General features: G+C 42.5%; 1 protein-coding gene across 2 annotated transcripts in view; it reads left to right on the forward strand.

Annotated features, from left to right (window-relative positions):
- The first annotated feature begins 3,726 nt into the window (after positions 1-3,726).
- The window catches only part of arhgap27l (Rho GTPase activating protein 27, like), a 40,133-nt gene continuing 30,698 nt past the window's right edge, over positions 3,727-13,161 (forward strand). For both annotated transcript variants that reach the window (XM_072675184.1, XM_072675185.1), the window contains exon 1: positions 3,727-4,040. The gene's annotated coding sequence lies outside the window, so the exon portion shown is untranslated. The remainder of the gene's footprint in view (positions 4,041-13,161) is intronic.

Raw genomic sequence — 13,161 nt, forward strand, 5'->3', positions numbered from 1 at the left:
GATAGCCAGAGCAGGGGAAGAGCTCTGTGGCTGCCCTCAGTGGACAGGAAGGAGGCAGCTTCCTTCCAGGGGATGAAGAGAAAGAGAGATGGAGAAGGACAGGCAGTCAAGTCAGTCAGTTATACTCAGGTGTTGTACCCTTCCTGAGCTTTCTCAGGTGTTCAGTGATACTCCTCAAACTAAGACGCCAAAAAGAAAGAAAGAAAGGAATTCCTTGAGAAGAGGAAACCCTTTCAGTAAACGTTTCTCTGAAGACTCATTTTTGCAATTTTTTGTGGTTCTACGCCAAATTGGATTGCATGTCCAAGTTGAGAATCATTCACAAACCTTTATATTTAAAAGCTTGAGGCATCAGCTGTTGGCTCCTTCTTGAGCCAGTCTAGTCTTCATTCCTAACTCGGGTTGGGTGTTAGATTCCCTAAGCATTTATTCCCATACAACTACAGACTAGTTTTATATGCCTATACTAAGAGTGACAGCAACTGTAGCCACCTCTAGAATTAATGCTACACCTTTGCAACTGGATAAATTCTCAACTGAGGAGTCGACCAATGATCAACCATTTGGAGTACATCAGCAATCACTTGGCAATACCCTGGTATCCACCTGAGACACCATAGCAACCACTAAGTAACACCCTAACAAGCACTTATCAACCCCATAACAACCAACTAGCAAATCACTACACCCAAAACACCATAGCAACCACCAACTTTAAAACTGTAAATTGTTCGGTGGATAGTGTTTCCTAAACACCAAAAACCAACTAGATTCCAGTTCCCACAGTTTGAGTTTTCAATACACCTTGGCTCGCAACTCTCAGCTATGGCTCAAAGTGGACTGACAAAGTGGAGTGCTTGTGGGGGAGCTGGCTCCATATCTCTATAACTAGGGGCAATGTCTGATTGGAGTGGATGTTGGAGAGCAATGATAACAGAAGATCTCAAATAACTGGTCTTATACCCCAGCTTGCCATCAGCTTTGCAAATAACTAATATACCTCAACAATGATTGAGGTAGGTGTAGATACCTTACATCCATTCAATGATTTTAAATGTTTCCCTGTCAGTTTCTGCCTAACCTATGAGAACATATAAAAACACACTCTTTTCCTGTCCTGGAGGGCCAGTACCCAGCACTGTTTGTGACTTTCCTGGTGATTAAACTCATCAGTTAATTATCTAGTTCAGTTGGAGGTTTAGAGCAGGGGACTCATCAGACTGTGCTGGACATTGGCCCTATAAGACCAGAAACGACCGCTGGCATGGAAGAATCACTTTTGGTTGCCAAAAGAACCTTATTCCAATGAATGGTTCCTCAAAGGCACTCTGTATATGAGATGTGCGAAAGTGAAGAACCTGTTTTAAAGAACTTCCCCATGATAAAAAGGTCCCACTCCAATTCAAGGCACTTCCTAAATGTTCTAACCAGGCAAACCAGGAAGCATTTACTCACCCTTATTTATTTTAACCCCTATAGCCTTTTACTACCTGAACAAATCACAAACTGATCTGGTGTGTTCAGAACTTTGAATGGAAATCCACAGTGCTGCTCTCAGCCAGAACAACATTTCCACTTGTTTTCCCTCAACGAGATGCAACACACTCCGACCAAAAGCCAACCAAACACAGGGAGTACAGAGTCCATTTGGAGCGGCACATTTTCTTTCACTCCACCCTGTCAACACATTCCTGACTCTGGCAGCGCGGGTGGAGTGTGTTTTTTTGGCCCTCACCCATTCTATGGGTTTAGTGGTAAAGACACTCCTCCTCTGAGTTCGGCCTCTATAGGAGGCCACCTCGATCCCGTCCAATTCCAGTTTTCTTGAGCCGCAGAGGAATCACTGCAGAGTTTGTGCAACTGCAGGGAGAGGAAAAGCCACTGGAGCCCGAATGGGCGTGATTCAACCACCAGTGGGCTATTATTAGAAAGCACATGGGGACTCTTGGCATTGGTTAAAGGTTCAGTAGCTGACAGTGATAGAAGCGTCAGTCCTTAGACAGGGAGGGAGCATCTAATTATGCTGAGATCTGGCAGTAATTAATGTGCTTTGTCTTTTGCTTAAACTATGAAGTGTCTTTTCTTACTAAATACAATAATCAGCCGACATTATCTTCATCAACGTAGCCCACGTAGCCCACCTCACTGAAGCGTGTAGTCAGCTATTGGTTGGAGAATTGGATAATCAATATCCCAATGTTACAAAACACTGACAAAAATGTATCCATCTATCTTCACATACATCTTCATCCTGATCAGGAATTGTTGAGTGCAAGGTGGAATACCGCCATGGACAGGACACGCCCATGTATTCACACCTAGGGACAATTTAACATTGACAATTCAACTCCCATGTCTGTCTTTGTAAGGTGAGAAGAAACCCAAGTGGACACAGGGAGAACACACCACATTCCTCAAACCGAAAATGGAGCAAGGATCAAACCCACAACCCACAACACGCAACATTAAGCTCATAGCTAATCAAAGCCAAGCAGACTGAATTTACCATCTAATGCATAGTAATGCATATTAACTTCAATACCTATGTCCTTTAAACAAGGCCCTTAACTCTCTCTGCTTCAGGGGTGCTGTAGCTTGGTGGACCGCGCGCTTTCACCCCAGTTTTCTAGGCTGGGATATAAAAAGATAAAAGGTTGTTGTACGGTTTTGCTGCCTTAAACTTATTGCACAAGTAGGATGACAAAAATGTGCTTTACTGGTACTTTACTGATACTATATGGACAGAATTACTGGGACACCTGCTCATTCATCGTTTCTTCCGAAATCAAGGGCACTAAAAAATATATCCTTTTTTGTTGTTGAAGTAACTGTCTCTACTATCTACTAGTTTTAGAGGAGCACTGCTGTGAGGATTTGATTGCATTCAGCAACAAGAGCATTAGTGAGGTCAGGATGTTGAATGATGATCACCTGATGATCACCACCCCACCTTATCTTCAACTTCCCAGCTCATCCCAGAAGTATTGGATGGAGCACCACCCATCATTCAAGAGCTCAATGCTGGGGGGCTTTATACCCCTCTAGCCCACACTTGGCATTAGGAGGCAGCACGGTGCCAATAAGTTAATGTCCTATTCTATTCCTATGATTAGAAGGGGTGTCCACATACGTGTATATATATATATATCAGGTTAGTCATGCACTGTTTATTATATATATAATCAGTGCATGACTAACCTGCCAGTCACATGTTTAGACGGGAGGATAATGCATCACCCAGCCCAAAACAATTCATGGGTATTGCCAGATCAATGCCAAGTTTCCTTCATAAACGTGTGGCCATTGTGTTTTCTCTGGTTAGGATGGATTTCCTGTTCTGAGTAAAGCTGGTAATGTTCTCATAGCAAAAGTGAGCGTTGCTTGGCACCACTTTTTGCATTGCAAACACCTCTTTGTTTATAACTTTTTTATGATATTTACAGTAAACTGAAGCCGTAAACCTGCTGTAGGAACAAACATCTTCAGAACTGCTAAAACAGATCTACTAACATACCTGTTGATCTCTTCTTTAAAGCACAGCTTAGGTAGAAATACACAGTTCTCAAAGCTTTGACAATACTACCAGCCTCAGTCTCTCTCTCTCTCTCTCTCTCTCTCTCTCTCTCTCTCTCTCTCTCTCTCTCTCTCTCTCTTTCTCTCTCTCATGTGTGTTCTGGAACAGGAAATGAGTGCAGACAGAGGAGGCAAGCAAGCTGAAACCGGCACAAAGCTCCAGTGCGCACACACACACACACACACACACACTCTCATACTTGCATATACGCTTTCACACTGGCCCTGTGCTGCTTCTGCCAGCACTGGAACTTTGAGCCCCAGGTGGACAGACAACGCTGTGGAGCTAAAGCGAAGGTGGGAAAAGCCATAAAAAGACATAGTGTGAAAGAGAAGAGAAAAGGACGGGCTACACATGTGTGGTATTCCCTGGAATTGCTGAAAAGAGAGATTGAGGAAGAAAGTGAGGGAGCGACAGCACATGAGAGACATCTAGTTAGGATGGTGCTGCATTCCTCTTCCACCAGGTAAGCTTTTTTTTTTATTTTCACCCAAACTTCCTCTTTTTTGTTTCTGTTCTGTAGTTTTGTGTGATTTGTCATTAGTATCCCCGCAGCTCCGAGTCCCTCAAGATGTTTTTGGGTTGTTTTTCAGCTTTAGTTTACTTGAATTGCTGACAAGCTGAAAAAAGACCTTTCCTCTCTACTCTAGCGTTGAGTGGTTTAGCAGGCGGACAGATGTTCCTCCTGCAGTGCACTCTTAAAAATGAAGATCCTTCAGAGGATTCTTTGAGCAATGCCTGGGAAGAACCACTTTTGCCTCCATAAAGAAGAACTAAGGGAAGCTTCTTTAGACCTTTGAAAGGCTCTTCGCCCTCTACCAGCACCAGTTCATGAGAAAAGCTGACGCTTGCAAGCCACAAACTTTGCTCAAAGGATCTGGAGCTTTGTAGATAAAGCACAACAAGTGGGAGCAGCTACTGCACTTAGTACATCATCATAGCTCTGGGTGTTTTGAGCAGGAACCAAGCAGAAACACATTTTCATGCTCTTCGAAGTCTTTATCTAAAGCCTACACTGAAACGACACCTTTTTAATTATTGCTGCAGCCATATCAGTGTTTCTGTAGTAAACCGGTTTGCAGTTCGGCTCATTGTTTAACCTGGGACATCATGGCACAGCATATGTTACAGTTCTACCAGAATCTTCAAATCCATTCTTTTCCATTCTTAAACAACTTTAAAAAGCCTATGGCCCATCGACGGGCCGAAAGTCTTATTACAAACTACAATTACAAGAGAATAGCCTCACCAGTTTGTACAGAAGACCCTGTAGTTACTGAGTAATACAGCTTTGCGTGTAATAAGCCTTGCTGCGTTAAGGGATTAAAAAAAACAGCCTTAACATTTTGTGAATATTTCATGGACTAATATTTATCTAAAATTACTCATAATTAATCAGTATTAAGCAATTACTATCAACTATTACTGTTAACCATTTGTTTTGTCTTCTCCTGGGTAGTTACGATAGATCTGGTTTTGCTATAACATCATGTTGTGTGAATAATACAAAGAAATCTCATTTAATCTCATGAATCTCAAGTTAAGTTATGTTATATGTGAACTTTAAAGGTGTAGCGATTCACAAATTCAGAATTCAACTCGATACGATAACACAGTGTCTCAATTTGACCCTTTTTTTTTTTACCAATACTGAAAAAATAAGAGGTGCTCAAAAATGTATCTTATTTTAGTATGTGGACAAAAGTACAATATTTGGAAAAAGGAGTGCTTCATAGCATTTAGGCCTTATGTGCCTGATGTCCCAATGATTCTATTTTTGCAATTCAATACTATATTATACATCCTATTGGTACTGCTCTAGTAAATGTCCACTGCGCTGAACATTTAAATCTAAAAAAAATCTAATATATAAAAATAAAAAGCTTTTGACAGTTTGACAGTTTCCTAATTTGTGTTCTGAACATTGTTGTAGCTGTAGTAGTAGTTGTTGTTGTTGTGGCTGCTGTAAATGTTCCCATTTTTCTGGATTAGTGAAGTTAGAAGATGATCTACCTGGCTGTTTGTGGAAACATCTTCAAAGCATGCATTCCACATGACTGTCAGAGGGGTTGTTTTTATGATAGCAGGGATTTTGAAATGTCAGTGTTGTTATGATGTCACATGTTTGTCATACTGGTCTATGAACACCTTTATGGTCGGTATCAGCAGCGTACTTTTTTTTAAAAACAGAAGGTGAAGAGGTAGTCTTGCGGTTCTGGGGGCTTAAGTTCAGCGGAATTTGGTGAATTCCTTGTCTAACCACACCTACTAATCTTAGTTAAAGACTGCGAAAGAAACCACAGAAGAAATCACCAAAGTGTGCTCCCCTGCTGAACGTTTTTTTTTTTTTCTAGATTTTAGTTTTTTTAAAAGAACCAAATTTAACACCCTTTTGTTTTGATGGCTCTTGATTTATGCAGACTAAACAGTCTTCATTTTGACGAGTGTTTTGGCATATTGGCCTTGTTTTGATGTGCATGTGTTGGGTTGGTGTCTGGGCGGTGGGCTGTTTCAGTTCGTTTCCCGTGAAACGTGGTGGCGTGTGGACTGAAAGAGCGGCCAATGATTGCTTGTACTGCATTCCTGAGTGTATGCTGCTGAGGTGGGTGTGGAGCAAGAGCGTAACACCGCAGGCTGCTCCAGCCATGCAAAGGCACTTCACATTCCATAGACGTCCCCTTCCATCTCCTTCTTGTGTCCTCATTAACATCTACAGGCTTCTCTTAATCATCTAGACATTATACAAATATATATGGTTTACATTGTTCCCCTAGTTTTTGAGTTTTCTGCCAAAAGAAGGTTTGATAACATCTACAGCATCTCAACCAGCAGTGATGTTCTTGTGATGTTGACCAGTTGAGAAGAAAAGATGGGATCAGGTAGAACTAGATCTAGTCACTGTTCTAATTAAAACTCCTTCTCAGGTGACGCTGTCCAAGCAGGTAGGGATGGCTCCTCCCTAGTCCTTTGTTCTAGGGAACACCACTGCTGCTGGTTTGAGCTGATTAAAGAAGCCAAGAAGTTGAAAAAAGAAACCTTGGGGAAAAAATCCTGGAAAGAATCAAATCTATCCACCTCTAGATCAGATTTTATTGCAGGGAAAGTGTCAGCCAAAGCCATGGTATCTGGCACTAAGACATTAGCAGCAGATCCTTGACGTCCTGTAAGCTGTGAGGTGGAAGCCTTGGGCGCCCATGACCCTGTCGCACTTTGGTAGGTGCAGACCACTGCATACTGAGAACACCCCACAGGACCTGCCTGATGTTTTGGAGATGCTCTTACCCAGTCATCTAGCTTTCACAGTTTAGCCCTTGGCTTAACTAAAAGTGGCTCAACTTCCAGACCTGACTGTTCACTTGCTGTCTAATATGTTGATCCCACCCATTGTAACCAAATCCTCCATGTAATTCACTACCCTTCAACCTTTATGGCTGATCAGTGTAGTCACACTTGTTGTCAACACCTGTTCCTAGTGGTTAATCTATGCAAAGTGCTTTTGCCCATGATTGTAGCTAGATAACCGTATGCCAGAAACGTCCGAAACCACAAGAGCTTATTACTTAACAGCTCAGCACGGCTTTACAGCATTCATCTGACGCTCTTATCCAGGGTGACTTACATGTGAATCATGTTACACAGGCAGGAGAATGTAGGGTTAGGAGTCTTGCTCAAGGACTCTTATTGGTGTAGTGTGGTGTGCTTCCCTGGCCAGAGAACTGAACCCTAGTCTGCCACAGGGGAGGCGATGTTGTCCACTACACTAAACCACCAGTCAGTTTTGATTTAGGCATGCAAATTGATTTCATTTAATTGATTTCAATGAAGCTTTCATTTGCTAGTATGGACCACGCCCAACAGAGCTGGAAGGGAGAGGCGAACGCTAAAAAGGCTTTTGGGGCTGGAGATCAGGGCGGCTTTAAGGTATGTGCGTGAAGCCGAGCCCACCATATAGCTAAAGTGGTACAGGGTGGTATAGGGTACATATAGTGGAGGAATTCAGGGCATGGTCCTTCTCCCACTATATGTACCCTATACCACCCTGTACCACTTTAGCTATATGGTGGAGGAATTCAGGGCATGGTCCTTCTCCCACAATTTGGTTGTAATTCCATTTACTCATTAGCTACATTAGCCTTGTAGCGCCAGTGCAAAACTAAAGAAGCATGATTTGGCGGATAGACTGCGTTTGGCATATCTGTCATATATTAGACACTCCTTTAAGAGCATATTGCTGCTGTCCAATAAAAACCACGTATCTCCATTTTCGTCTCCGTTTTTGCTTCTGTACCTGGTGTACAAACTTCTGGATGAATGGACCAATAGAAATGCTCTAAATGACTTGTACTAAACTCTTATTTTAGATTGACTTCCATTCAAAGTTAAGAACTTAGTTGCCCTATTTTGGAGATGGACATGTTTTTCATTGGACAGCAACGATATACTCCTTCGTACTCAAGGTTTTAGCTCACAATCCAGCACCCGGCTCTGTCATTCTGAAACCTTGGCCCGGGCTAAATTTGGAAGCTGGTCTGGATCATGCAAAAGTGGTTCAGTTGTTCTAGGCTAAGCTAAAACTTGCAGTTCCCATTTTATCCCTTCTAGAGTGGACATCCTGCCGAAGTATCAGACACACCATGGCGAGGTCACAGAGAGGAAAACAAGGAGGTTTCCGTGTTTAAACAGCAGCTGAATGGAAACGGCCTCCTCCAATTGTTCTCCAACTGTAGCTTTTTCTGCAGGAGGGTGTTCCCTCTCTTCCCCCTTCCAACACCACCACCACCTCTGCCTGCGGCACGCACAGATACCAAGACTATGTTTTTTTTTTTTGAGTACCTGCTCCAACATGATGAATCACGGCCAAGGACGGCATGGGTGTCATTCCTGTCGTGCTGCTCTTCTCCAACAGTAAGAATCACCCGATAGCTTCCAACAGTGGCCAAACAGGTTCTGACAGTTCTCGGCATATATTCAGGTCTATGTGGGTGCACACATACACACACACACAAACACACACACAGACAAGACTTCAGTCAAGTATAGTAAGGTGCAGTAACTTCATATTGGTAGAGCATGCTGTGGAGGAACCAGAAGATCTCTCTGAATGACACATTTCCTATGGAAGACCACAGGGCTGCCATTCCACCCAGTTCATTTCCACCCCCCTGGTTAGCAGAGGAACTGTGGCTTGGCTGTTGTTTGCTCTCGATTCCCTCCCTCTGGAGACTCAGTCTGTGCTCAGGATTGGATCTTCATGTCTACTCACCCCGCACTGCAGTGTCATGCAGACATGTTGAGGCAGGTTGTGGGAAAGAGGCCAGGGCTGTTTTTGCAGTGATGTTTAGTGCAGATCAATGCTGAGTAAATGAGTCTGGAAAGATCTTCAAAAAGGAGGAGAGAACTTACAGACTTAACTACACTATATGTCCAAATGTTTGTGGACACCTCTTCTAATTAACGCATTCAGCTACTTTAAGTCAGACCTATTGCAGCACATAAACAGCTTGTCTAGCCCCTGTAGAGAAGCACTGCCAATAGACCAGAACTCTAGGAAGCAGATAAATCAAACATGAAGCTATTGGCATCATGCCTAATGCCAGGTTTGGGTTAGGGGGGTATAAGGCCTTCAAAGCTTTGAGCTGAGTAGCAGTGTGACTGCAGTGTGTTCTCTAGAAGGAGGATTTGTGCTTCATCCAATACTTTTGGGATGATGAGATGGGGAGTTGGGGATGAGGTGGGGTGGTGATCATCCGTCATACTGACCTTACTGAATGCAATCAAATCCTCACAGCAATGCTTCTCCAAAATCTGGTACAAAGCTTTTCTCCCTGGACAGTAGAGACAGTTACTCCAGCAAAAGTAGAAAAAACTCTGTTTAGTACCCTTGATTTCGGATGAAACAATGAATGAGCAGGCGTCCCAATACTTTTGTCCTTTTTGTGTATGACTTTTGGTATGACTGGTTATTTATTTAGTAGTTTTGCGCTTCTTCTGTGGCAGTGACGGATGTATACACTATATATACTGCAAATATGGTGCCTGAAATGTGAGGACTGGAGACATTTAGTAGCTGGAGGCCCAACACCATGATGATGAATCTTAGGAGGATCGTGTTTTATTAGCACAATCTTTGGAACTAGTTCAACACCCCATAATGGTTCAGCAATGGTTCAGGTCTATTTGTTTTTACCCAGTTTGGTACTGCCAATTAACTGCCACCTGTTCACACCTCCCCCTAGCACTAGCAATGCTCCCAACATGCTGAGGCATCGCAGGGCAGCCGACATGCTCTGAAAAATACACAGGGTCCCCAGCACCTGCTAACAGACACCTGTGTCGGCCTACATCCCTTTAAGAGTGATGAGGGCAGAGATGAGGGCTCCATCTACCCATCTGGACAGAACATGGCAAACTGTGCTCTTTCTGACTCTAGCTGCTGATGGCAAAAACAGCATAGCTCAGGACTCGAACTTGTGACCTTTGGGCCATAGTGGTAGAGCATTAGACTGCTAAGCCACTCTGTGCCCCTCATATTTATAAAAATGCTTTAAGGCTTATTTACAAAAACAGTTTGTTTGATTTTAAGGGATAAAGAAAGACTGGTCATGCTAAAAAAAAGTCTATTATTAAAAACACAGATGTTGTATGCAGGCCTCAGGGAGAAAAACCTCAAACTCAAGAGCAGTGTAGGGCCTTTAAATCGCACCCATGAAGCAAATGCAGTAGCATTACGGCTTTGCCTTCTCAGTTCCCACAAAATTGGAGGTGAGCAACCATTGAGGTGGCGACTGAAACCCCATTTGTAGGAATAAACACAATGGGCCCTCAGCGATGTTTCCGTTCGCACTTTCCTCTAGCTGACCAAAGTCTATTTTTCATAACCTAATCACTGTCTACGTCACTTGATTTTGGGGTTTTGCAGCGACCTGCTAAACAGACTTCCTCTGCCTGTTTCATCTGACGCTGTTGCGCAAAAAGAAGTGCAGGAAACCGCTCTGCTGCCCTCAGCAGCACCAAAACATGGCACAGGAAGAAAATACCCTTCTGCAATCATCTAAGGCCAGCCTGCTCAGCTTCTCTAATAGCGGTTTTGAAGAACGGGATTTGGCTCGACACACGTGTTCCTTGACCAGCGTGAAAAGGGAAACTGGAGACCGAAACAAAGCGCTAACCACAGTCCAGCGCAGTCGGCAAATGTGTAACAGGAAGCTCCTGCTTCTCCAGACCTTGGCCCAGGACTCGTCAAACGAGGCCAGCTACGTCTGTAGTCCTTGCAGCCTCCCCTTAACCCGAGCGTAGCACCAAGTTCTCTCTGAAGTCAGCGTTTGAAGATGAGTGACATCAAAGTTCATGTCCAATTGCAATCAGTTCTCCAGGGAGCTCTTATTTAGCTTTTATCTTTCCGCTTGGGGCGAAACCACATAACAGACCAGTATGGATTCGTGGAGATGGAATCAGGATGTTTCTGACTGCTTTAGCAGACCAGCGTAGCCCCCGCCAACCTTTCTGAGGGTACTCCTGAGACATTTTTGGTTCTTAACTTTGGTTCAGTTTTTACCTGACCAGAGTTAAGACTGAATATGCAAATGAGCTCTGTTCTCATTGGTTCAAACCTGTATTTATAGCTCAGGCTCAAACACTTTTGCGAACTTCAGCATGAACTACAAGCTCTATTCTAAACATGAAACCAATGTTGTGGTTTTTTGAATAACTAAGGCCTTTCACCAAGATTTACCAAGATATGGGGGAAGCGAGACAGTGAGACCATGAGACAGTAGGAGGATGACAGACGTGTGCAGTGCAGTTATCTCCTCCAGTAGGTGAAGAGCCAGAGGATGATAAGAAGATAAACAGGCAATCTCTCACTCAGTTTTTGTTATCATAAAAGAGCTAGTGGATCTCATAAGATCATACTATATGGCCAATAGTTTGTGGACACCAACTCATCCACTGATTCTTTAAATCAGAAGTATTGATTGCACTGATTGTCGCAAGAGCGTTAGCAATCGGTACTGATGCTGGATGATCATGGTCTGGATAAACAACACTCTAGCATGTCCAAAAGGTACTGGATGGAGCTCCGTTACTCCAGAGAATTCCTCTCCACTGCGTTCTCCACGGCTTTATACCCCTCTAGCAGACAGTCTTGGAGATTGTGACCTTAAATTAATGTCAGGCTACTCCAGAGCATCCTGCATTCGTCTATGCATCATGACATTTAAAAATATATATCATATTTAGAATTTAGCAGATGTTCTTTGCTAAATGCCATGATGAATGGACCAGTAGAAATGCGTTCAGAAGGTTCAGAAGGTTCAGAAAGTGGCCATTTTGGAGATATGAGGCTGTTTCACAACTTCATATAATAGAATAATATAATTAAAACAGCTACTTCTATACACAAATGTATATATACACAGTAGTGGAGTTTCTGATTGAGCTTAAATTCATACTTAGGCAAATGTATACTGTAGATATGGAACTTCGAAAACTAAAAAAAAACTAAAAAAAAAATACATATATATATATATATATATATATATATATATATATATATATATATATATATAAGACTTTATAAAAGTCTTTTCCTGAGAAATTAGTAAACACTCAGCCACTCACTGAGAGTTGTTTAGGAAAACAGAGCCAGACTTGTACAGCATGGCAGCAGGTACCTCCCCTGATAGCCTAACTGCCTGCCATGAATTCTTTGAAGTTAAACATTAACTGTGGACTCAAGGTGTGTGTTGAAGCAATGATGAAGTGTTAGTGTTTACTCAAATGTTCTTTCCAAGTGTGTGGGAAAGGAGATCACATGACTCACATGACACAAAATAGCCACTTAGAAGCCACTCAAAACTGCTGACGTGATCAACAATCAATTAAAACAGTGTTTTGTCCAGTCCTAGATGTTTGCATTCAATTAGATGTAGCGAAAGTACAAATGTTCCTTTGAAGGATCTGCATTCATGATGAAAGTAATAATGAGTCATGACAATGCACTGTAATTAACCTGTGCATGACACTCCCACATTCCTTGTGTATGCATCACTGTTCAAAGTAATTAGTGATTGACTTTGTGAATATTGTGAATGAGGTTGCAGTGAGTGTGAAGTTAAGTAAGGATCAAAAGGCTAACTGATCTTATTAAATGTCTAATAAATAGCAGTGACTGACAGAAATGTGAAAAATCTAGATTTGAGTTGTTTTTGGACCAACAGATACCTGGTCTTCATTTCAGTAATATTATTAATAAGTAAATAAATAAATAAATCTCCTAGGCTAAGTTTAAAAATCACCCTATAAAATTATTTCCTGCTGTATCTTCACTCTATAACTAATAGACGAGGAGTCCAGTCCAGAGCCGACGTGCTCCTCAGACTTTAAGAATATTTTTGAGTCCATATTGGATCTGAAACTGGCCGATTTAATAAATATCCACTCCAGCCTTTGGTGTATCCCACACAACTAGGAAATGACACCCCCCCAAGCAACAGCAAGGTCAAGCAGAGGCCACAGGTGCACTGGTCTTATAACTCAAAGTGAAGAATATTAGCTAAAGTTGCTCTTGTGTACCCGGACCTTCTCTA

This window comes from Salminus brasiliensis, chromosome 3, assembly GCF_030463535.1.
Source record: "Salminus brasiliensis chromosome 3, fSalBra1.hap2, whole genome shotgun sequence".
Taxonomy (NCBI): domain Eukaryota; kingdom Metazoa; phylum Chordata; class Actinopteri; order Characiformes; family Bryconidae; genus Salminus; species Salminus brasiliensis.